This window comes from Felis catus, chromosome E3 (assembly GCF_018350175.1).
Source record: "Felis catus isolate Fca126 chromosome E3, F.catus_Fca126_mat1.0, whole genome shotgun sequence".
Classification (NCBI taxonomy): Eukaryota; Metazoa; Chordata; class Mammalia; order Carnivora; family Felidae; genus Felis; species Felis catus.
In genome coordinates this window covers 11,922,508-11,944,497 of record NC_058383.1, presented here as the reverse complement: position 1 = coordinate 11,944,497, position 21,990 = coordinate 11,922,508, and the positions used below count along the sequence as shown (strand labels likewise).

The 21,990-nt window shown below is 48.4% G+C and overlaps 1 long non-coding RNA gene across 1 annotated transcript in view; it reads left to right on the top strand.

Moving 5' to 3' along the window:
• LOC123382564 overlaps positions 1 to 21,990 on the top strand; it is an 89,976-nt gene that overhangs the window by 52,247 nt on the left and 15,739 nt on the right. The gene's annotated exons all lie outside the window — the stretch shown is intronic.

Below are 21,990 nucleotides of genomic sequence, written 5' to 3'. Positions count from 1 at the left end.
TCGTTCATATGTAGCCCTTTCAGACTGGCTTCTTTCACCTAGCGATGTGTGTTTAAGATGCATCCGTGTCTTTTTGTGGCTTGCCCATTTGCTCCTGTTGATCGTTGCGTAGTATTTTCCTGTATAGACATACCACAGTTTGTTTATTCACCTGTAGAAGAGCATCGCAGCTGCCTCCAGTTTTAGTGATTACAAATAAAGCTGCCACGAACATTTGCATGTCGGGTTTTGCGTGCATGCAAGTTTTCCAATTCCTTGTATATCAGACTTAATGTTACCCAATGAACATTTAGCGGGGAAGGGGTCAACATTTAAACAATTTCCTTGGAGCTGCTCTGAGGGGGCTGTGTAAGTGAACAGAATCCCAAATCACCTTGTCGCCACGTCCCCCCAAGAGTGAAATGATAGATCCAACAGTTGTCCCAGGAGGGAGAACTCAGTTACATACGTTATGTGGGAGAGCTTGGTGTCGAAGGCCGAGGTGAACACTACAGTTTAATTCAGGAATCACCTGTAATATGGCTCCTTGCCGCCTGTCTGATTTCCTCTACAGCCGGGCTTCTCCGCGTCCTGTGAATACAGCCCTCCCTTCCGAGTATTCATCCACCTGCTACGTATGCTCTTCTCCTCTTCCCTCACAAATCCAAATCTGACCGAATCCTTTGGGATTCGGTCCACCCCCCCCCCGCCACTTTCGGTCATCAAATCATCTTAGGCGGTCTTATTTCCAACGTCTCCACTTTACCTCCCGCCGACGTTGGCCCTTCTGTCGAATAATTAATGGAATACTTAAACACGTATTCAGAATCCACTCTACCCCCGACTTTTTGCTCGGCTTTAGTTGATGGGGAATGTTTTCCAAAGGGGCCTGTGCTCACTTTCACTCTTCACCCCTGTTCCCTTGCACTTTAATCTTCTTCTCCAATGAAATAATAAGATATTCCCACGGGTAAGGATGTATTTTTCTCGTGCATCCTTAAAAATACCCCTAACGGGAATGGGTGCGTTACAATAATGGCTACCGTTGACGGAGCGCTTACGAGGCGTTGACGTCGTTCTCAGTGCTTTGCTGATGGCCGTCCGGAGATGTCTTCATACCCTCTCGGGACTGGCTCCACAGGTTAGGAGCCTAAGGCAGACACAGTTAGGTAGTTTGGCCCAGCCATTAAATGGCATGACCAGGATTGGAGCTGCAGGAGGAGGACACAGGGCATTTGCTGGCCCCCATTCCCACCCCCATCTGCACATACACAAACTGCTTTAAGCACTATGCCCTCCTGTCTCTCTAGTAAGCAAGTGCTCAAAGACTTGATGCTTTTTTAATTTACGCTTCTTCACGGAATGAGCCAGGCACCAGCCCCCTTGTGACTTGCACCCAACAACTCAAGAAAATAACATGCTCGAGAGACTGAGAAGACAAGCCACAGGCTGGGAGAAAATACTGGCAAAAGACACAACTGTGAAGAGCCTGGTACCCAAAATATACCAAGAACGCTGACAGGCCAACGGTAAAGAAAACAGCTCAATTAAAAAATAAGCTAGGGGCACCCGGGTGGCTCAGTCGGTTGAGTGGCTGACTTCAGCCCAGGTCACGATCTCACAGTTGGTGAGTTCGAGCCCCGCGTCGGGCTCACTGCTGTCAGCTCAGAACCCGCTTCGGATCCTCTGTCCCCCTCTCTCTCTGCCCCTCTCCCGTTCATGCTCTCGCTGTAAAAAAAAAAAAATGAATAAACATTAAAAAAAAAAAGTAGGCCAAAGACCTTAACAGACAGCTCACCAATGAAGATCCACATACGGCAAATGCACATATGGAAATATGCTCCACGTCATATGCCATCAGGAAGATGCAAGTCAAAACAGCTATGAGAAAGCCCCGCTCATCTATAAGAAGGGCCAAAATCCAACGCAATAACAACACCAAATGCTGGTGAGCATTGGAGAACAACGGGAAGTCTCGTTCGCTGCTGGTGGGAATGCAAAAGGGAGCAGCCACTTTGGAAGACAGGCTGACAGTTTCTTAGCACATAATCTAACCATCGCACTCCGGTTTTTGAAAGGAGTTGAAAACCGTGTCCTCACAAGAGCCAGAACACGGGTGTTTATAGCCGCGGTACCCATAATCGTCAAAACTCGGACGCAACTAAGATGTCCTTCGGCAAGTGAATGGATAAACAAAACTGGCGCATCCAGACGATGGAATATTATTCTGCGCTAAAAAGAAATGAGCTATCGAGCCGTGACAAGTCACGGAGGAAACTTAAATGCGTGTTACTGAGGGAAAGCAGCCTTTTGAAAGGGCCGCACGCTGTATGATTTCAACCATACGACAGTCTCGAGAAGGGAAACGTGCAGAGACAGGAAAACGATCGTGGGATGCCAGGGGAAGGAGGGGAGGACGGGATGAATACACAGAGCGCAGAGGGCAGTGAAAATTTCCCCCCCGATACTCTAACGGTGGATAGCCGTCTTTCATTCTTTTGTCAACCCCCCCCCCCCAGAATGTGCAACCCCAGGAGTGAACCCTAAAGGAAACTGTGGACTTTGGGCGACTGTGACGTGTCCACGTAGGCTTGTCAATTGCAACAAGCGTAACGCTCAGGAGGTGGATGTTGGTAAATGGGGGGGAGGCTGTGCATGTGTGGGGACGGGGGGGGGGGGTGGGCATTCTCTTACCTTCCTCTTAACTTTGCTGTAACCCTAAAACAGCTCTAAAACAGCCTCTTAAAAAATAAACAAGGTATCCATTGGATTTCAAAGTCTCCCCCCAACGGGTCCTGCCTCCTCTCCTTGAGATGTGCTTGACTCTAGCACAGATCGGTGGGTGTCCCACTTTACCGTGCCCCCGGAAGGATTTTTTCTGCAGCTTTGGGGTAATTCTCAAGCCTTTCTTAGAACTTTCCCCCAGAGAATATTCCATGTCCAGGGTGCCGGAGTGGGCGGACACGCATGCCTTTATTTATCGATTCAAACATGCCCGATTTACTTAAGTTGTAGGGACTGTCCTGTGGCCTCGGGGAATGTGAGTAATTTTCAGAGGCCGTGTTGAAACCAAATCCAACTGACAAATGTATCTTTAAGTAACAACTTACAGATCTTATAGCCAAGGAAGGCTGCCCTGAACAGAGATGGCTGTACATCTATTATTCTAAGTATCCTTTGTCCTGACACAATTTTTCCCTAAAGCCTTTGAAATGTTAAATTTCTGGCAGGCAAGCCCACGTGAATTCCAACAACTGGCTTGATGGATTTTTTTTTTTTTTTCAGTTTTTTCCGTGAATCATGTCGCATGCCAGAAATACCCTGTGACAAGCAGGCCGCCGATACGGTGAGCCTTGCTAAGCCAGGTAGCACGAATCCCAGACTCTGAGGATAGCGTGAGGTCTACCTTGATGTGGGACAGCCAAGGTTAGGCGGTGGGAGAGTCTAGTATGAGTATTGATAGGGGGTGGGGTGGGGTTATTGTGTTCTTCCGCTCAGAGGTGCCGACCTGTGGTACAAAAATATCTTTCGGAGCCTATGCAGGGAACAAGCCAGAAGAGCTGATGGTTATATCAGAAGCGCTGTCCGGTTGTGGGCCGTCACAATGCGGAGCTCAGCAAGGTCATTAAGGGCTTCTCCTGGCATTCACAGTTGAACCTCTCTCCTAGCAGGCCACAAGGGAAAATCAGGAACGGAGGTCAAAGACGTCACGATGGGGATGAGGTAGGGAGGCCATCAGCCTTCTTAATCTTGTCCAGAGCTGACACCAGGTTAGGGAGGGCTGGTCTAATTCCAGAAGCCAGCCAACCAGAGCAGGGGGTCTGTCTGTCTACACAGGCATTGTTCCAGCACGGATCCTGCAGGTGGAACGGAAGGGGAGGGCCTCAGCATCCAGAGGAGCAGCCAGAACTGGCAGAAATAAGCCACTGCTTTGGTGTCAAGGAGGTTTCAACTCATGCTCTCATGGAAGGAAAGGCATATGACAGAGATCTCTTGGAAATTCGTCTCTTAGTAGTCGGCATCTGAAGATTCACACCGAGAACTGGTATTCCCAGAGGATCAGAGGCTTCTTTGTGAGATTAGTTATTGGGATTTCCCAAACCCCACGTGTGAGCTGGGCTCAGTAAGGGCTGTTCCCCTGCTCTGAATAGTGTGGCATAGAAGGAGGCCACCACCTGCCCTCCAGTGCCCACTAGACAGTAAGAGCCAGTGACTGCCATGTCTACCCTCAGCTTTGCCCCCCCCCTTCTTCACCCAACATGGCGGGGGGGAGCTTTTCCCAAGTGGCGGTACCAGACGACTCTCCCACTAGCAGACTAGGAAAACTCTAGTCCTCCAAGTTCTCACCAATGTGTGGCGTTGCCAGTTTTTTCCCTGGACTTTAACCATGCTCATTTTGTGTGTTTGTAATGGTATCTTACCGTTCTAATAGCAAAACCTTGGGTTGAGAGCACACTTCATTCCGGAAACATGCTTCTAGTCCAAAGCACCGTATTACCAAGCGAATTTTGAGAATTGTTGGCTCGGTGGCGATCACGTGACGCTTGGTGTCACATCCTACTCATACCCCAAGACATCACTCGCTCATTAAGCTAAAATTTATTAGAGAATTTTGACACGCACAGAACAAGTCACTCACACGCCAGGGTTTAACTGCATACATCTCCCCGTCAACCAGTAATGTTGAGCAACTTTTCACTTCTTTATTGGCCATTTGGGCATCCTCTTTTATAAAGTGCCGTATCCAGACTTTTGCAATGGCAGTTGGTAGGGCATGTGACTCTTGAGCGTGGGGTCGTGAGTCTGAGCCGCACGTCAGGCCTCGAGATTACTTTTTAAAAAATTAACATTTGTATAAAAAAAAGAATTTTGCAATATCCCATTTGTCATATATCAGGCAACAAATGTGTGTGGTACTCCATCGATGTGGTTTGGGTCGAACCTTGGGCCCGAAACCAAGTGTATTCTTTAAGGGAGATACAGTCGACATACAGTATTATATAAGTTTAAGATATACAAAGTATTGATTTGATACATTGATATGTTGTGATTTGATGACCATTATAGCTTTGGCCAGCACCTCTAACGCGTCACATAATTATCATATCTTTTTTTGTGGTGAGAACACTTGAGATCTGGTGGCTTAGCAACCTCGGAGCATATAGTACAGTACTGTTGACTGTTATCACTATTTGCTGTGCATTAGATTTCTAGAACTTACTCATCTTCCCGGTGCAAGCCTCTCCCCTGTAATGACACATCCCCAGCTGTCCTCACCACTGGTAACCACCCTTCTTCCCTCTTTCTCTACGAGGTTTGGATTTTGCAGATTGAGAACTAGCACACAAAAAATTCAGTTTTCTGACATACTTACCCTTTCCAGTATTCTTTTCTTAACACTTTGCTGCATAATTGTGCTTCTATACGGACCCATGTAATACCTGCTTACACAACTCTTTCTAGAAAAAAATTTCTTTAGTGAGCATTTGCTGGGTACCAATTTTGTCAACCTTTGCTTGTCTGAAAATGTCTTTATATCACTTTTCCTGTGAAAGAATATTCTCATTGAGTATATGATTCTTGGGTTAGAAATAATTTGGGGTGGCACTTTGGTAGGCACATTTTATCGTTTTCTGACTCACATAATTTCTGTAGGTAAATATATCTCTTACACTTTTAAAAATAATAATTATCATTGTTGTTGTGCCTTTGAAGACAATGTGTCTTTTTTTTTTTTTTTTGATGACTTCTTTCAAGAGTTTCTGTATGGCTTTCGAGATTTTTATTATGATGTGCCTTTGTAGGACATTCTCTGTATTTAAGCGTTTTGAATGTGTGACTTTGTGTACTTTAACAGTTTGGGGAATTTTTCATCCCATGTCCTGAAAATAGTATTTCTGTCTCATTCCAGCTTTTCCTCCTTCTAGGAATCTAATTCTAAGTATGTTAGCCTCCTGACTATGCCTTAGATGTCCTACATGTTCTATTCTATAATTTTCCTTGTTATTTCTCTGTGCCCATTCTATATATATATATATATATATATATATATATATATATATATATATATTAATTTCCATTTATTATTGAGAGAGAGAGAGAGACAGAGCATGAGCATGAGAGGGAGAGAGAGAGAGGGAGACACAGAATCCAAAGCAGGCTCCGGGCTCTGAGCTGTCAGCACAGAGCCCAACATGGGGCTCGAACTCACAAACCGGGAGATCATGACCTGAGCCAAAGTCGGATGTGTAACCGACTGAGCCACCCAGGTGCCCCAATCACTCTGAATATTTTTGTATAAGCTACTTTCCAGTGTATGAATCCCTTTCTCTGCTATGTCTAAGCTACTATTAAACCATTAATTTTTCACTTTAGCCATTACTATTATTTTTTTGGTCTGGGATTTCCATTTGGTTATTTTTATAGACACTAATTGTTGAAATTTTCCACCTTAGCTAGTTTCTTAAACATCTTAATCATGGTTAAAGTTAATATGTGTATCACCTGCAGGTCTGTTTCTTTCTTCTGTTTTACTTTTTCTCTTGGCCTTTGGGCACTTACCCCCAACTCCTGGCATGCAGGGTAAATTTTTTATTCAATGCCAGACATTTTGTATGAAAAGTGGTTGGGTAATGGATAATTTCATGTTCTTCCAGAGAAGACTTAAAGCTTTTCTGGCTCTCCGGTACATTTGTCATCTAATAAGGGGCTGAAATGATTGAGGACCAGATTTAAGGTTCCCCAGGGGCTTGTCTATTTTTTGGTCCATCCTTACTCCTGGCGCATAGCCTGTTATGGGTCTCAGTTAAACTCACCCATGAGTGCTTAACCAACTTCTTGGCTCTTTCTGAAGTTCAGTTTTGTTTCCTTAGCACCACAAGATGGCTAAAAGCTCTGATTATAGATTTTTCCCCCCACGTTACTATATTATGCTTTGCTTATCAGCTTTTTGTCCAGCTCAGCTATGGGTTCAGCAAATGCCATGAGGGAAAAGTGGCAGAGGATGTCTCTGCAGGCTCTTTTCTCCAGGATCTTGACTTCTCAAATCCTGGAAGCCTTTGAAGCCCTGAACTCTCATTTCTATCCCATCCCCACGATAGTTCTGAAAGCTGTAGTCTGACACTGTCTCTGATGGCCATCTAGGCTTTAGGCTGGGACTCAGCAAATGCCCGGAGGCAGGGAAGGCACTGGTCACATGGCTTCTCAAGACTTGGTTGCCTTGATTACGCCTTGATGACGTCAAAACGACTTTTAAAATTTTGTTGTTTCTGTATTTCATCAAGAATTCGTCATGGCTTTCAATGAGATGACAGTTCTAAGAGAAGATGCCCGTTATCACTAGAAGCAGAAGCCGTCGATGATTTAGATTTCAGCCACCAGAAGTGAGGATCGGAAATAACTCTGTAGTGTGGAGAGTAGCTTAAGTTATAAGCAGTGGTATCCCGGCCAATACGTAACAAGAGGCTCTCATTTGTGGTGCTTGCCCACTGCGATGGTGTACGCCTTCTAGTATGGGAAATTTCAGGCCACCAACCTGACGTCCCTTTACACAGGGTTGGAAAAAACGTGCACAAGTGACTACTGGTAGCTGGTGTGACCGGGCTCTCGCATACCACTGCCAATAGGGCACTCTTCTTCAATGAGTCCAAAGGCCCACTGTTGGCAACCCAACTACACTGGGACCCCTCCATCCATGAAGGCCAGCAATTCATCCTTACAGGGCTATGTATCTAGACCAGCAGTGAGTTTTGTGTATTTGTTTTCCCCCCACAGAGCCTACACATGCCTGATCCGTACCTACAGAATCCCATACAACATAGCCTTCAGCCAAGGGCCCACCTGATAGTACAATTTGAGCATGGGCATATCGTCCACCGCGGTCAAGTGATAACACTACGCCATCCAGAAATAAATGGCCCCCCAAATGCTTACGTAGCCTTCTAAATGTACAGCTGAACTATCATCTTGAAGGCGATACCCTGAAAGTATAGAATGACCTCCTTCAAGGTGCAGCATATACTTTAAATCAGAGACCTTTATCTGATACTGTGCCCATTATAGGAAGACCCCATATAGGGTCTTGGAACAGTGCGGTGAAGGCAGGTTCATCCCTAATTATCATCACAACCAATGAGCCCTACCCCCCCCACCCCCACCCCGGGAGACTTTGTATTTTCTATTCCTGAAATCCTGGGTTCCATTGGTTGGACCCCAAAGGGGATATACTTACTAGAAGACACAACAGGCTCCCATCAAACTACAAGCTATAAGTGCTTCCAAGACACTTTGGACTCCTTGTGTCCAAGCATCAGCAGAGAAGTCAGGGATACCAGCTTGGCTGCAGGTGAGAAGATGGGTCTCTAACTTGGCACCAGAAATGGTCTGGAGTCCACATTGTATGGCTGATGAAAGATGCCTCCCTGGGATGCAGCCTCCTGGACGGAGCTCAGCACGCAAGGAAATTATCAGGGAGTGCTCTCAGAAAAGAGGAAGCAGGGAGTGCCACTGGAAAGGAAGGACAGAAGCAACGCTGGGCAGAAGGAGACGTTGAAACTTTGATGCAGTCTTCGCAGAAACCTCGCCCAGCCTCTGGGGATTTCTCAAGAGGGCATGACCCTTCAGAGCTGCCCCAAGTTGGGGTGAGAAGACCCAGATTTCACTCCCCCACGCCCATCCGCTACTGGATGTGGGTGGTTCCAGGAAGTGGCTGGGGGCTAGGGCTCTCTGCTGTTAAAGCCATACCCAGAGGTAGCTGAGAGCTGCTGACGGTCTACGGACAGCACTCCCAGCAGCGGGGTCAAGAAGTACTCTATTCGGGGATCGCAACATCCACTACAGATCTAAAACTCAGAGGAGACCCAAGAAAGTGGAGGGTCACTTCCTTCTCTGGATTCAAGAGGGACAGTGTTGTATTTAGTTACCAGAACTGGTTCCCTAGGAGGGGTCCAGGGTGATGTCCATAGGATCCTGGATGATCTTGAGAGCCTTGTTGAAGCAGAATGTCAGTCGTCTCCTGAGAGTGGAGACTGGGACACAAGTGGGACATTGCCGCCCTGGGGACAACAGGCAGGGCTTCACATCGCACCCATAGCATCCTGATGACCCCCTAAACCAACCCACCCATTGTATAGACGAGGACACTTGAGCTCAAAGAAGTTGGATGAGTTGTCTCATCCAACATACGGCTAATCCCTGTAGGTCAAGAACCAGCATCAAAACTCCCCGCTCGCTCCGGCGCTCTCCTGCTCTCTGCAACACCAGGGAACCTCTACGCTGTCCCATCCACCCTTTTAACCTTGCAATCCAGAAGCCCAGAGTTTTAATACAAATCGCAACTGACTCACACGGAAACTGGTGAGTCATACGTCGTACAGCCCCTAATGAGTGTGAACCAATTAAAGTATTATGTTGAAATAATTTATGGGCTGTGTCAAGGCAAAAAAATGAGAAATTCGATTTGCTTACAGCACTATTGATTAGCATGCTGTATCATCACTCGGAATGCCATTCAGGATGGCGTTCAAGGAATCCTGAGATGAGAGAGAGAGACACACACACACACGGTGCACAGAACGTCTCTATTTGTGAGCCAAGTAAACCATATCACCAACCCCAGCTGCCTCGGTCACCCCTCCCTGTTCCCCCAGCACTACAGCACTGACAGATCTAAATACGAAGAAGAAAAATGTCTCCGGCAGGTTGTTATTTTGCTGCCTGAATCGTGTCAGGGAAGTGTAAATATAATCACATTTTATCCGCCAATCTGAAATGGATTTCAGAGGAAGGGATCACAATGTTAGGAGAAATCTTTTTCGTTGGAGCACGCTTTGATTGAAAATAACTCCCTTGTTACCATCAGTAATGTGTTCAAGGTAGAAGAAAGCAGTGCAGTTCATGACAGAATTACTAGGCAATTCAATCAAACCCCCGTGCCTTGCTTTTCAGGTTATAAGGGAGACAGGTAAGCCCAAGATTTGCCTCAAGAGTACATCGATCGTTCCGAAAATCTTCACGGAAACATCTGTATCTCCAGTGGGTATACTGACGACCACTGCGGAAACACTGGCCTCTCCCAATGCGGCCATTCAGTCTGTTGGCTTGGCCAGTCCTGTGCCCATTCAGCAGACTCTGAATTCCAGACCTGCGTGAACGGGCCCCTCTTGTTCTGCCCTGAGACCCTAACACACTGCGTTTATAACCTGATCATTAATCACTTGGCTCTTACTTTTTTATCGAATGAATATATATATATATATATATATATACACATATGATTGCCGACGAGACCTTCTTTTCAACATTGGGTAGTCAGGAGGGGTGGAAATAACTCGATCCCCAAACAGAGGCAGCTGATATTTTTGACTGTGGAGCCCTGAGTGTGTGTGTGTGTGTGTGTGTGTGTGTGTGTGTGTGTGTGTATACATACATACGCATATGTCCATTTAACTTTTAAAATATTTAGGGGCACCTGGGTAGCTCAGTCGGTTAAGCGGCCGACTTCGGCTCCGGTCATGATCTCGCGGTTCGTGGGTTCGAGCCCCGCGTCAGGCTCTGTGCTGACAGCTCGGAGCCTGGAGCCTGCTTCGGACTCTGTGTCTCCCTCTCTCTCTGCCCCTCCCGGGCTCATGCTCTGTCTGTCTGTCTCTCTCTCTCTCTCTCTCCCTCTCTCTCTCTCAAAAATAAATAAGGATTAAAAATTTTTTTAATCAAATAAAATATTTAAAATCAGCCCTACGCACACCCACAGCCTCCCATGCCTTCTCTGTTGCTATGGCCCTTCGAGCATACAAACTAATCCCCCCCCCGCAGCCCCCCGCTCCCAGAGAATAAGCACCCCTTGAAGGATGATAAAATGCATGAAGGACCTTTCAGACTGTCCTTGCTGCAGCCGGCTCCCAGAGATCAAGCAGTGTGTTCCAGACCACTCCCTGTTGTCACAGCACATGTAATGTTGCTTGAATTGCTTGCAGGGAAAAGCAGCAAAGATCACCTTAGGCGTCTGCCAACAATGTGACTTGACATTTTAAGCGGGTCTCCCCTTACTTTTGCTTTTTTCCCTGAGAAATATCCACATGACACCTTCTCGAACTCGTCAAGGCACACATGTAGCCCTAATCCTCCCCCCATCAGGCATTAGACCAGAAGGAAAACCAGGAGTATTCACCCCCGTCGCGTTCTCGGATAAAATTACTGATCTAATTTTAGAACTAGGCCAGGCTTTGAGGCTTGCCCTCCATTCGAGGTCCAACACGTGAATTTTCCAGGCTCGCTTGGAAGGGGGCGTTTAACCCAATTTGATCTCCACTCGCTGCATCGGGAGCCGATTCTCTGCCGCGGGGAGAACCACACTGCCCGCCCTGCAGTCTCTCCACACTTTGAGAAGGATTCTTTTTGATGTCAGTGGGAGCTCCATTTCCAAAAAAGAAGCAATGACACAGGCACCTGCGTCTAGAAACGGAGAGCCAGGGACGCTGTCTCAGAAAATCTCTTTCCAAAATCGCCAGCCGGTAACACCCACCGTGTCCAGGGCCGTGCCTATCACATCGTACCCACGGCGCTGGGAGGGGATTGGCGAGGCGACGTTCTCTTATCACGAGAGAAGTAAGGTTGGGATATTCAGTCTATTTTAAGGCAAAGCCTCTTTCAACAAAGAACAATGAGCAAAACCATCACTTGAGGCCGGGTTGATTTTTCTACGATCTCAGCTACTACTCTGATGAAAAAAAGGACAACTCCCCGAAGCACGCAGCCATGTATGTGGTCCATCCGTAGGAGAGAGTGAGTTGGAATCTCAAACATCTTCTCTCCCACCCTGGGCCATCCCCTCGGCCCAAACCACTCTACTCTCCCCACTGTCAACACGGCCCTCCGTGAACCACTGATTGTCCTTGACAAGGTCATTGTTAAGCAACCCCCCTCTCCCCCGTAACTCCGTGTTTCCTTCCGCTGTGGGAGGTTGTACCGATTAGCTTTTGCTGCATTAAAAAGAAAAAAGCCTCTACATTGGTGGCTTAAAATGCCATCATTTCTAGCTCACGTTCGGTGGGCAATTTGGGCCGAGCGTAGCCGGGCACTTGCCCTGCGGTTGTGGGTTGGGCTCACTACATGTTTGCGGTGAGCAGACGGGCAAAGCCTTCACCCACATGACGGGTGGTTGGCCGGCCATTGCCTAGAGGACCGAGTAACTGGGCCCCACACCCTCGTCATCCAGCAGGCTAACCCTGGCTGACTCACACCGTGGTGGTTGCAGGATGCCCAAGAACAGCAAGGTCTCGAGAAACCGGGGTCGGAATGTGAGCGGGGCCATTTCTACCACATTCGAGCAAGTCAGAAGGCCAGCCGGGATCTGAAAGGTGGATAAATGGGACTCGACTCTTTGATAGAGAAGCGGCAAAACACGGTGGCCGGCTTTGCAAGCTACCACCCAAGGTTTGCCGAGGTTACAGTTTTCATACTCCGCCCTGCAGCTTGGAGTGGCCCGTGTGCAGGGACCACGTTGAACTTGAGCTTCTGTCTCTGGGGGCTTACCTCAACTGGCAGAAAATAAAGGATTGAACAAGGGAATGATGTTGAATGAAAGCAAGTGGTGAGTTTTAAAATCTACATCTTTCCGGGGCACCTGGGTGGCTCAGTCGGTTGAGCGTCCGACTTCGGCTCGGCTCATGATCTCGCGGTCCGTGGGTTCGAGCCCCGCGTCGGGCTCTGCGCCGACAGCCCAGAGCCTGGAGTCTGCTTCGGATTCTGTGTCTCCCTCTGTCTCTCTGCCCCTCCCCTGCTCGCACTCTCTCTCTCCCTCTCTCAAAAATAAATGAACATTAAAAAAAGAAATAAATAAAATATAGATCTTTCCATAATGACCTAATGCCAGTAAATAAACACAGAACGTGACACAAGATCAGATGAGATCAGGACAATCTCACTCACTCGGGCTGAGAGAGAGAGAGAGAGAGTCACTGGCCCTTATTGGGGTCCTTCTGTCCCCCCAGCTCTGACTCCTATTTTTCCTCCATTCATTTTATGTCAAACTTTCTCATTTTTTGAGAATTTGTGGGAGTCTGCCCCCTCGAGTGTTTAGCTCTCGGCAAGGATAACATCATGGTGATTTATGCCTTAATGGGTTTAGCTAACTGTGCCACCTTTTCACAGGGATATGAGGTATTCCCATGTTAAATCTGATCTCTAATAGAAAATATAAGCCTTTATTGCCTGTGAAATAAAAGTACAGAATCGCTTTAGATAGTGTGAAGTATCTACAAAAGATATAAATTAGTTTGGGATGGAAAATGAACTGCGCTTTAAAAAAAAAAATGTGACGGGACGCCTGGGTGGCTCCGGTGGTTAAGCATCCAGCTCTTGACTTCGGCTCAGGTCATGATGTCTCATTTCGTGGGTTCAAGCCCCGCGTAGGGCTCTGCTCTGATGCCGTGGAGCCTGCTTGGGTCTCTCTCTGCCCCTCCCTGACTTGCACGCTCTCCCTCAAAATAAATAAATTAACTTGAAAAATAAAATAATTTTTGAAAAGCGTGAGTAGAGAGAGTTAGGGGACCACTTGGAATGGGGATCTTTCTCTATCCTTCATCAAATTGAACGCTCTCGTCCATTGGTCATTTGCCTCTGACTGAGGTCACCCCGAGGGTTTGTGACCTTCCAAACAGACTCCTTGTCTAGCCCAAACTGCTCCTGTCCCTACATTCTTTTGTCCAGATCCCGAGCAGGAGTCTTGCAACATTTGCCTGTGGTTCCAAGGTGAGAGCCTTGGACTCTTTCCAGAATCATCGTGTCCCCAAGGATCCCAGCCACCTCCCCCGGCTGCATTTGGGGCACTTTCTGAAGCCGAAACTCCTGCTGAGGTTGGGGGAACCCAGAGCCTTTACGGCCTGTCCCAGAGGGACGTTCAGTGACCGCAGAGAGGACAACGGGAAGTCTTGGCGACGAAGACGGTATTAAGCCCACAAAGCCAACAGCCAAACCCACAGAAGCTCCTTCAGTTAAACTTAGGCCGGTGTCTTCACCGCCCCCTGTACGTGTGCCACGCTTTCTCTACGTTTGTTATAGAAAGGAGGCCTGGCAGAAGGCTGCGAGGGATAGGCAAAGTGGACCGAGTCGCCATGAACGTTGCCCCTCCCTGCACCCATGGAAGGGCGTGATGCTTCTCCCGGTGAGGAAAACTCACTGTTCTGCTCTGTTCACAGGCTCAGAGTGAGCTAAGGGATGCAAGGCACCCTGGGCCGGCCTGACTCCCCGTTCGCCTCCTTGACAGGTTACAAAAATGCAGATGTTATGAAGGAGAGGAAATTAGCCCTGGAAAAGGGGTGGGCGCTATCTGGTTCAATTCCCTTGGTTTTAAAGGTTAACATAGCATCCCGGTGGGCAAATGGGCATGTTAGTTTCCTGCTGCTGCCGTAAAAAATTAAAGCCGTAAACGCTTAGTGGCTGAAAACAGCGCAGAATTATTATGTTGTGGTTCTAGAGGCCATTAAGTCCAAAATAGGCTCAAACCAAGTGCCAGCGGGGATGTGTTCATTTCTGGAGGTCTTCGAGAAGGATCCGTCTTCTTGCCTTTGCCAGTTTCTGCATTCTGTGGCTCACGGCCCCCTTTCAGCTTCAAGGCCAGCAAAGGCTAGCTGACTCCTCCTCAGGTGACATTATTCTGACACTGATCTTCTCCCTCCTCCCTTCCCATTAAAACACTTTTATTTTTTAACAATTGGACCCCCACCCAACTTTTAACTTCGGGCCCCCTCCGAGGATTCAGTATGATCTACGTATCTCAAGGTCAACTGATTAGAAACCTTAATTTCATTTGCAACCTTAATTCCCTCTCTGCCACGTGATCTAACACTATTACAGGATCCCAACGCGATTCGAACACGGACGTCACGGAGGGGGCTGATTCTGTGTGCCACAGCTGGCCAGCTTGAGGTCACACTGGCATGTAGGATAGCTAAAACCTAGATGATGCCTTCACCCATTCCCAGTGTTTCTCTATGAATGGAAAGCAAGATAATTTCTAAGTATGTAACAGCAGTCGGCTTCTCCCTGAGCCCAAAGCGCCCTCACATCTGAATTTCAAAAGGTCTGGGTCTCCCTGAGCCAAGATTGATTTCTTTCCTCTGATATCCCTAGTTGGCCCTAAATGTTAACACAGCCAAAGGGAAGTTTACAGTGCACACTGGGGAAGTTATAGAATGCTGCAAGATGAAGTAATCTTAGGTGGAGCCATCAATATATATCCAGAGGAAGGATAAGAGGAAGGACAGACAGACAGAAGAAAGAAAAGAAAGATGATGGAAGGAAGAAGGGAAGGAAAGGAAAGGAGGAAGGAAGGGAGCGAGGGAGGGAAAGAGGGAGGGAGGATACTAATACTCTGTTCCACATAGTGAGACAAGATTATTTATTTATTTATTTATTTATTTATTTATTTATTTATGTAACAAATGTCTAATTGAACTCCTTTTTGACTAATACCATGTATCAGAGTCTAGGTTCTGGGGATACAGCCCTAAAGGAGGCATACAAAGAGGTATACATTCTTGCCCCTGAAGAGTAGTGGAGGAAAAAGGCAATAAGCAAAGACGCAAACCCATAATGCCATACGATGACAAATGCCATAAACGTATTAAGGAGGGCCGTGAGATAGCAAGTGACGGAAGACAGATGACACTGCATCATTGCCCCCGTGACTCTGAAGGCGAATGTCCCTTTCACCAAGGCTCAGTGTGCTAGACAGGGGTAGGTGCCGTAAGAAGCGCTATATGATTCTAGCAACGCCTCTGAGCGCTGCACGGTCTTTTGTACGTGAAAATCCCTACACACGGTACGTCTGCCCCCACTGCCGGCCCACAGACAAATTCTCAAAAGCAGGACAGCTTTACCTTGAATGTGCTGCCATCTCCAGTGAGCTCACGGGAAGCCCACCTCTCTGGTATTGTCACTGAAACTGAAGACCTCCTCACGTGCAGGGACAGGGGCGTGCAAATAAATGGGCTCGGGACCTTAAGTCACCCTCTACTCGCGCATCCTGTTTACATCTCCGGACTTACCAGATCTGTTAGAGCCCTCTGGGGAGCCAGTTCGAAGAATCAATAGCAGCCCCCTCAAGGGACAGAAGGGCAGTCCATACAAAAGAATGCAGAGGTGGTTTAAGGCCACTGCAAAGGGGAAAGTCAGGCCATCTGTCATGGCTCTGAGTCTCCCCCGGAGTCATAAGGAAAATGAGTAGTCATAGCTCCTCAATGGGGAAAGACCACCAGGTTTCTCTGCTGCCCTCCAGCCAGCCTTCTTTTCCAGGTGTTTTGCAGCCCAGGGGTAATGGATAGTTCCTAATTCTTCACTCTCCTATCCACAGCCGTTGCCGCGTGAGTTACAGTCCCTCCTTGCTCCATTAGCGGTGGGGTGGGCTCTACTTCCTGTCTCGATGGTATTGGGCTTGACCACATAGAGTGCTCTGGCCAATGTGATTGTAGCAGACACATGCAAACAAAGGCCTGAAACATGCATGTGTAGCGCGGGACATTCTTCCTCTTGCATTTCTACCACTGCGACGAAAACAACCGGCTGGTCCAACAAAGGTGAAAAGTAGGTGTTGCCACAGGAGGAAATTTACAACCTGGAGCCAAGACCAACCAGGCTGAGTCCAGATCAGCTGAACCCCAGCCGAGTCCAGGCACTTGAAAGAGAATAAATAATCATTGCTTTACGCCACAGAGTTTTGACGTGCTTTCTTACGCAGCATCACTGTTGCAATTAGCTGACTGATACACAGGGGAGCAGAGCTTCCCCTGGTACGAATCTTGAGCGCAGTAACAAATATTCAGATGAGAGCTTTGAAGACATGGAGGGAGTTTTTGTTGCCGCTGTGGTTGTTGTTTTTGAGAGCAGCAGCTGAACACAGAGCCAACTCAGCCCTGAAACATCAGCATAAGAACTGCGCCGAAGAAGTCTTATTAACTAGAAAACACCAGAGCTGACTCACTTGACGACGCCGAGGACCCGGGGTCATGCTTTTCCCAAAGCCGGCAGGCCTGCTCTGCGTTTGACCCCTGCTGGACTGAGTTATTTTGGATCCATTCTTGTGACTCTGGGGCTTAAAATAGTCGCTGCTGAGCCATCTGTCTTGGGATCCATCTAACTTCTGAAACGTGTCGCAGCTGTGGCTGAATTGAAAGCAGCTCCTGTTAAGAAAGTGAACAATCTCTCGGCTTTTCTCCATCCTATGAGTGTGCCCTGGGGAGAAAATAAAATAGAGGGCATTTGGCTGCCAGAGAAGGATAAGAGCTTCAGAAGGGAGCTGGGGAGATGCCGGGCAGATAGGAAACGAGAATTGGGACAGCTGCCAGAGGGCCTGGAAAGGAGCCAGGTTATATAAAGTTCAGACAAAGACGCTGCCAGCTGGGGGTGCAGGAGTGGAGCCCAATGGTGCAGAGTGTGGCTCTGGGAGAGGCAGAGCTACGAGGCGTGCCGGAAAGGGCACGGGGCCAGGGGCCAGAAACCCCAAGCCAGAGACCCCACTCCTCCACCAAAGTTGTCACCATGTGACAGGTCCCTGCACCTCCCAGCCTGAGCTTACCCACCCTTAAAACGGGGCTAATGATGCCCAGCTCCGGTTCCGAGGGTTGATCCCTTGGAATAATGTGGACAAGGACTAGACTATAGACCTGAGCAGCACAGAGTCCATCACATAGAGGTCTAGATGGTCATTTCACCGAGGCAGGAATAAGGTCCGTCCTTTTCACTGTTTTTTTTTTTTAAGTTTATCCATTTTGAGAGAGAGAGAGAGAGAGAGCGCGCATGGGAGCGAGCACAAGCTGGGGAGGGTCAGAGACAGAGGGAGAGAAAGAATCCCAAGCAGGCTCCACACCAGCCCCCTTGAGGGGCTTGAACTCACAAACCGTGAGATCATGACCTGAGCTGAGATCAAGAGTCGGACGCTTAACCGACCGAGCCACCCAGGTGCCCCTCTTTTCACTGTTTTACGGTGTATTTCCAGGACTGAGCTCAATGTCTCGTATATACACGGACACACACGCGCGCGCTCAGTAATGTCTGAGGTTCCTAAATGCCCTTAACACAGGGACTAAAATATATTACTCAAATTCCAGGCCAAGGAAGAAAAAGCTGTTGTCTGTAGCTTTCTGGAAGTTACATGCCAAGGCAGGATAGCCACGCAAGACAGCCACGTCAGAGCCCCAAGAGCCATCGTTACCCTGAGCAATATTCCAGCCCACGTGGAGCTGGTGAGATCCTGGGGGCGGGGGGGGGGGGTGGGAGCTTGTAATAAGGAAGAAGGTGAAGGCTGCTGGGAAATGCCCCGTCTTCCACCTCACTCTTCCTAACGTGAACGTCGTCATCGTTTGCGGGGATTTCGGCGCAGAATTGACACGGGCACTGGACTCAGACGCACCCTGGGTTGCCACCCCCAACCTGTGTGATGTTTGGAAATTAATCTCTTCGCCAGGCTTCCTTTCCTCCATCGTAGAAGAAGTACTAATAACACACTCCGACGGGTTGTTTGGAGCGAGGGGCGGGCACGCTACAGCCCGCCGGCCAAGACTACCCTGCTGAATGTTTGTTTAAATAAAGTTTTATTGGGACCAAGCCAGGCCCGCTCACGGACATGTTGTTTATCACGTTTATGGGAACACAGCCAGGATCGTTTGTTTCCACGCTCTCTGCGGTTGTTTTCGTGCTTTGAGGGTTGAGGGGCCGCCACAATGCTCCTAAAACCTAAACAAGTTCATACCTGGCTCTGTGCAGTTTGCTAACTTCCTGGCTTGAGGAGGAATCGAGGTGACAAATGGAAAAATACCGAGTCTGGGACGTGGAACAGTCATGGTACAAAGAGGATAAACAGAGCTGCTTTCAAGGGTTTGAAGAGAAGGGCTGTTGACAGAAACAAGTCGGGGTTGGGGCCTGGACCACAGGCTCCACAAGAGTCAACGGACGCCCAAGGAAACCCCAGTCACGTTGACACGGGCTGGTGTCCGCATCCAAGGCAGAGAAGGGGGACTCTTGGGGCTCCAGGAGAGAGCGACCCAAGGCAAAAAAAAGGGGGGGGCTCAAAAGCATGACACGGAGTTGAGAGATAGAGGCTGGCAGGTGCTTCCGTGAGGGTTTGCTCCCGAGTGAGAGCTCTTGGGAGAGGCGTTCAGCCATTACGTAAGAACATTTTCAAGGAACGGCAGGGGGAAAAGAGTGCTCTCCCACTTGGAAAGTTTGACACTCTGTGGTGAAAGGGGATTCCACCGTGAAGTAAGCATTGCTAAAAGTCCCTCACAATCGGCTCAGGGGGAAACTGAGGCAGCTAGGCATAGGCACATCTCCCGTTTCAATGCTTGGAACACCACGGACTTCTTGACTTCTGTCCATTGCAACTCGTCAGTTGCCACACAGCCACCTCCTAGGACACATCCTGCTCCTCGGGGCTGAAAAAGAGATAGTGTGACATCTGTTAGCCCAAGAGCAACGGTGTGGTAGGCGGTTTAACTCCCGTCAGCACCGAGCACGATTCTTTCCAAACAAGTCGTGTAACCTCTCTCGGGGTGTACTGCCTTCAGTCTCCGGGGACTCTCTGTCTCCTGGATTGCACGCCCTAGGACCTCACGTAAACATTTTGGTTGCTTTACAGCCTCTTCTTGCTCGACACCTGAACAGCTGCTCACTCAACAGCAGCTTCGAAGACCCCTCAGGGGCCACCCTCCTTCTACACTCACGTATAATTTTCTCTCTCTCCCGCTCCACAACAATTTATCTTTTTAACACCCTCTGTTAGTAATGCCGGGCTGTGCCCGCTCCGGTGTTTCCAGTGTTGCCTTAAAAAATGTCAGTGGCTCACTCGACAAACCTTTTCTTTTTTTTTTTTTTTTTCAACGTTTATTTATTTTTGGGACAGAGAGAGACAGAGCATGAACGGGGGAGGGTCAGAGAGAGAGGGAGACACAGAATCGGAAGCAGGCTCCAGGCTCCGAGCCATCAGCCCAGAGCCCGACGCGGGGCTCGAACTCACGGACCGCGAGATCGTGACCTGGCTGAAGTCGGACGCTTAACCGACTGCGCCACCCAGGCGCCCCTCGACAAACCTTTTCAAAGGAACACAGAAAAAGAGAAGCAGAGGAATATTTAAGGAGGCTGGCGGCCAGGCGAGAGGGAGTGGAGCAGTAGAGGCGGAACCTTCAAGAATCTTTCTCCAGTTGTAGTGTCGATGAAAATCGGATCATGCAGGCATTCTGAAATGAGCTGGGTATTAAGTTTTCTTACTCTAATTGCTACCAATTTTTTTTTTAACTTCCTGGACTTCAAGTAGTTTGGGGATGAACTGCCCATCAACCCCCAACCACTGACTCCTATTCAAGAATTATTTTTCTTTGTGAGATAGGACATCTTAGTGGCGAACTTCCAGACTTACTCTCTTATTGCAGAAATAGACTATCTGTTGAAGTCGTGCTGTGTGCCGAGCATTGTGCAAAAGGCTTTCACTTGTAAAGCATCATTTGAATCCTCAGAATGAGCCTCCAGGCTGTAGAGACAGCCACGCGGAGAAGCAGCACCCCTAGGGGATATGGTCAGTGCAGTCAGAATTCGAACCAAGTCTGTTGGATTCTAATCTCCGTGTTCTTCCACGTTCATGAGAGGCCACGTTCTAAAAGACAGCATCTGCAGAGTTGTCCAGAACTCAGCAAGAGCGAGTGGCTCTCCTCATGGAGTAGAGGCTTCCCAGAAGCGGCACTTAATTCTGGGGCATTGCAGCATGCCAGACTTGCCCGCCTACCCCGCCTTTCTGGAAGAGTAGCCCCCAGGAATGAGTCTGACCATGCCCTGCTTCTCAGTAAAAATGGGCCTTGTCACTATGTTTCCAATCAATACCCCTGACCCCGTTTCCAGCTTAAGTCAAATCATCTCCCAAATGACGCTGTAGGTTGACATTATTTCATAGGTTAGCTCGGGGGCAAGGGGCGGAGGAGCAGACCTTCTAGAGAAAACAAACCAAAAGCACATTGCAATTTTGTACACTTAGCGGAGGCTCCTTGAAATCAATCTGCCCTTGAGCCATGTTTTCCATGGGACTCGATTTAATAGTGTTTATGTATTTTCAACCGGCTTGCCCAGTGAAACTTACACTGTATAGGTAAATGTCCCAGTAATGCTATGTGGCCGCACCGAAAGTGTCCCATGCACCTGCTGTGCAATTCTCCAAAGTGAAACTCCACCCGCCTCCACTTTGGTGATTTCTGTAGGACTCCTACAGGAAAGTTCGATACAAGTGGTAATTCTACTTGAGGTTGTGGGGGGAGGTCATGGAGAAGACACGACCGCTGGCTGACCCGTGAGCAGGACCCAAGCGACGGGGGCCTCCCCGCCCCCTGCCCTGTCCTGGGAATGTGCGTTCTGCCTGCCTTTCCCACTCCCAGAGGCTGCTCCCGGGACACAGCCTTGAGATAGTGATGTGGTGTTGAGCCAGTGAACCCAGTTAAGGCTTCTATATGAACTTTTAAAACCCTTTTACCTACTGGGGCACCTGGGTGGCCTGGTTGCTTAAGCGTCTGACTCTTGATTTCGACTCAGGTCATGATCACACAGTTCGTGAGTTCAAGTCCCGCGTGGGGCTCTGTGCTGACGGCACGGAGCCTGCTTGGGATTCTCTCTCTGTACCTCTCTCTCTACCCCAACCCCACTTGTGATCTTGCTCACTCTCTCAAAAATAAATGAAGTTTTTTCGCTTTTAATTTTTATTTTTAATAGAAGTATAGCTGACATGTAATATTATCTTAGTTTCTGATGTACAACACAGTGATTCAACAATTTATTACCAACTTCTCACCACGGCAAACGTAGTTACCACCTGTCACCGTACTATGTTATTAGGGTATTATTGACCTAGATATTCCCTAGGATCCATAGGCTGATGCAGAGATCTATTTGTCCTGTGGCCACCCAAGACAAGCCTGGTAGGTGAGGAGACCCCTGGGTCCTGAATGTCGCCTCATTCTTGGGATTCATGAACCCGTCCCTCCG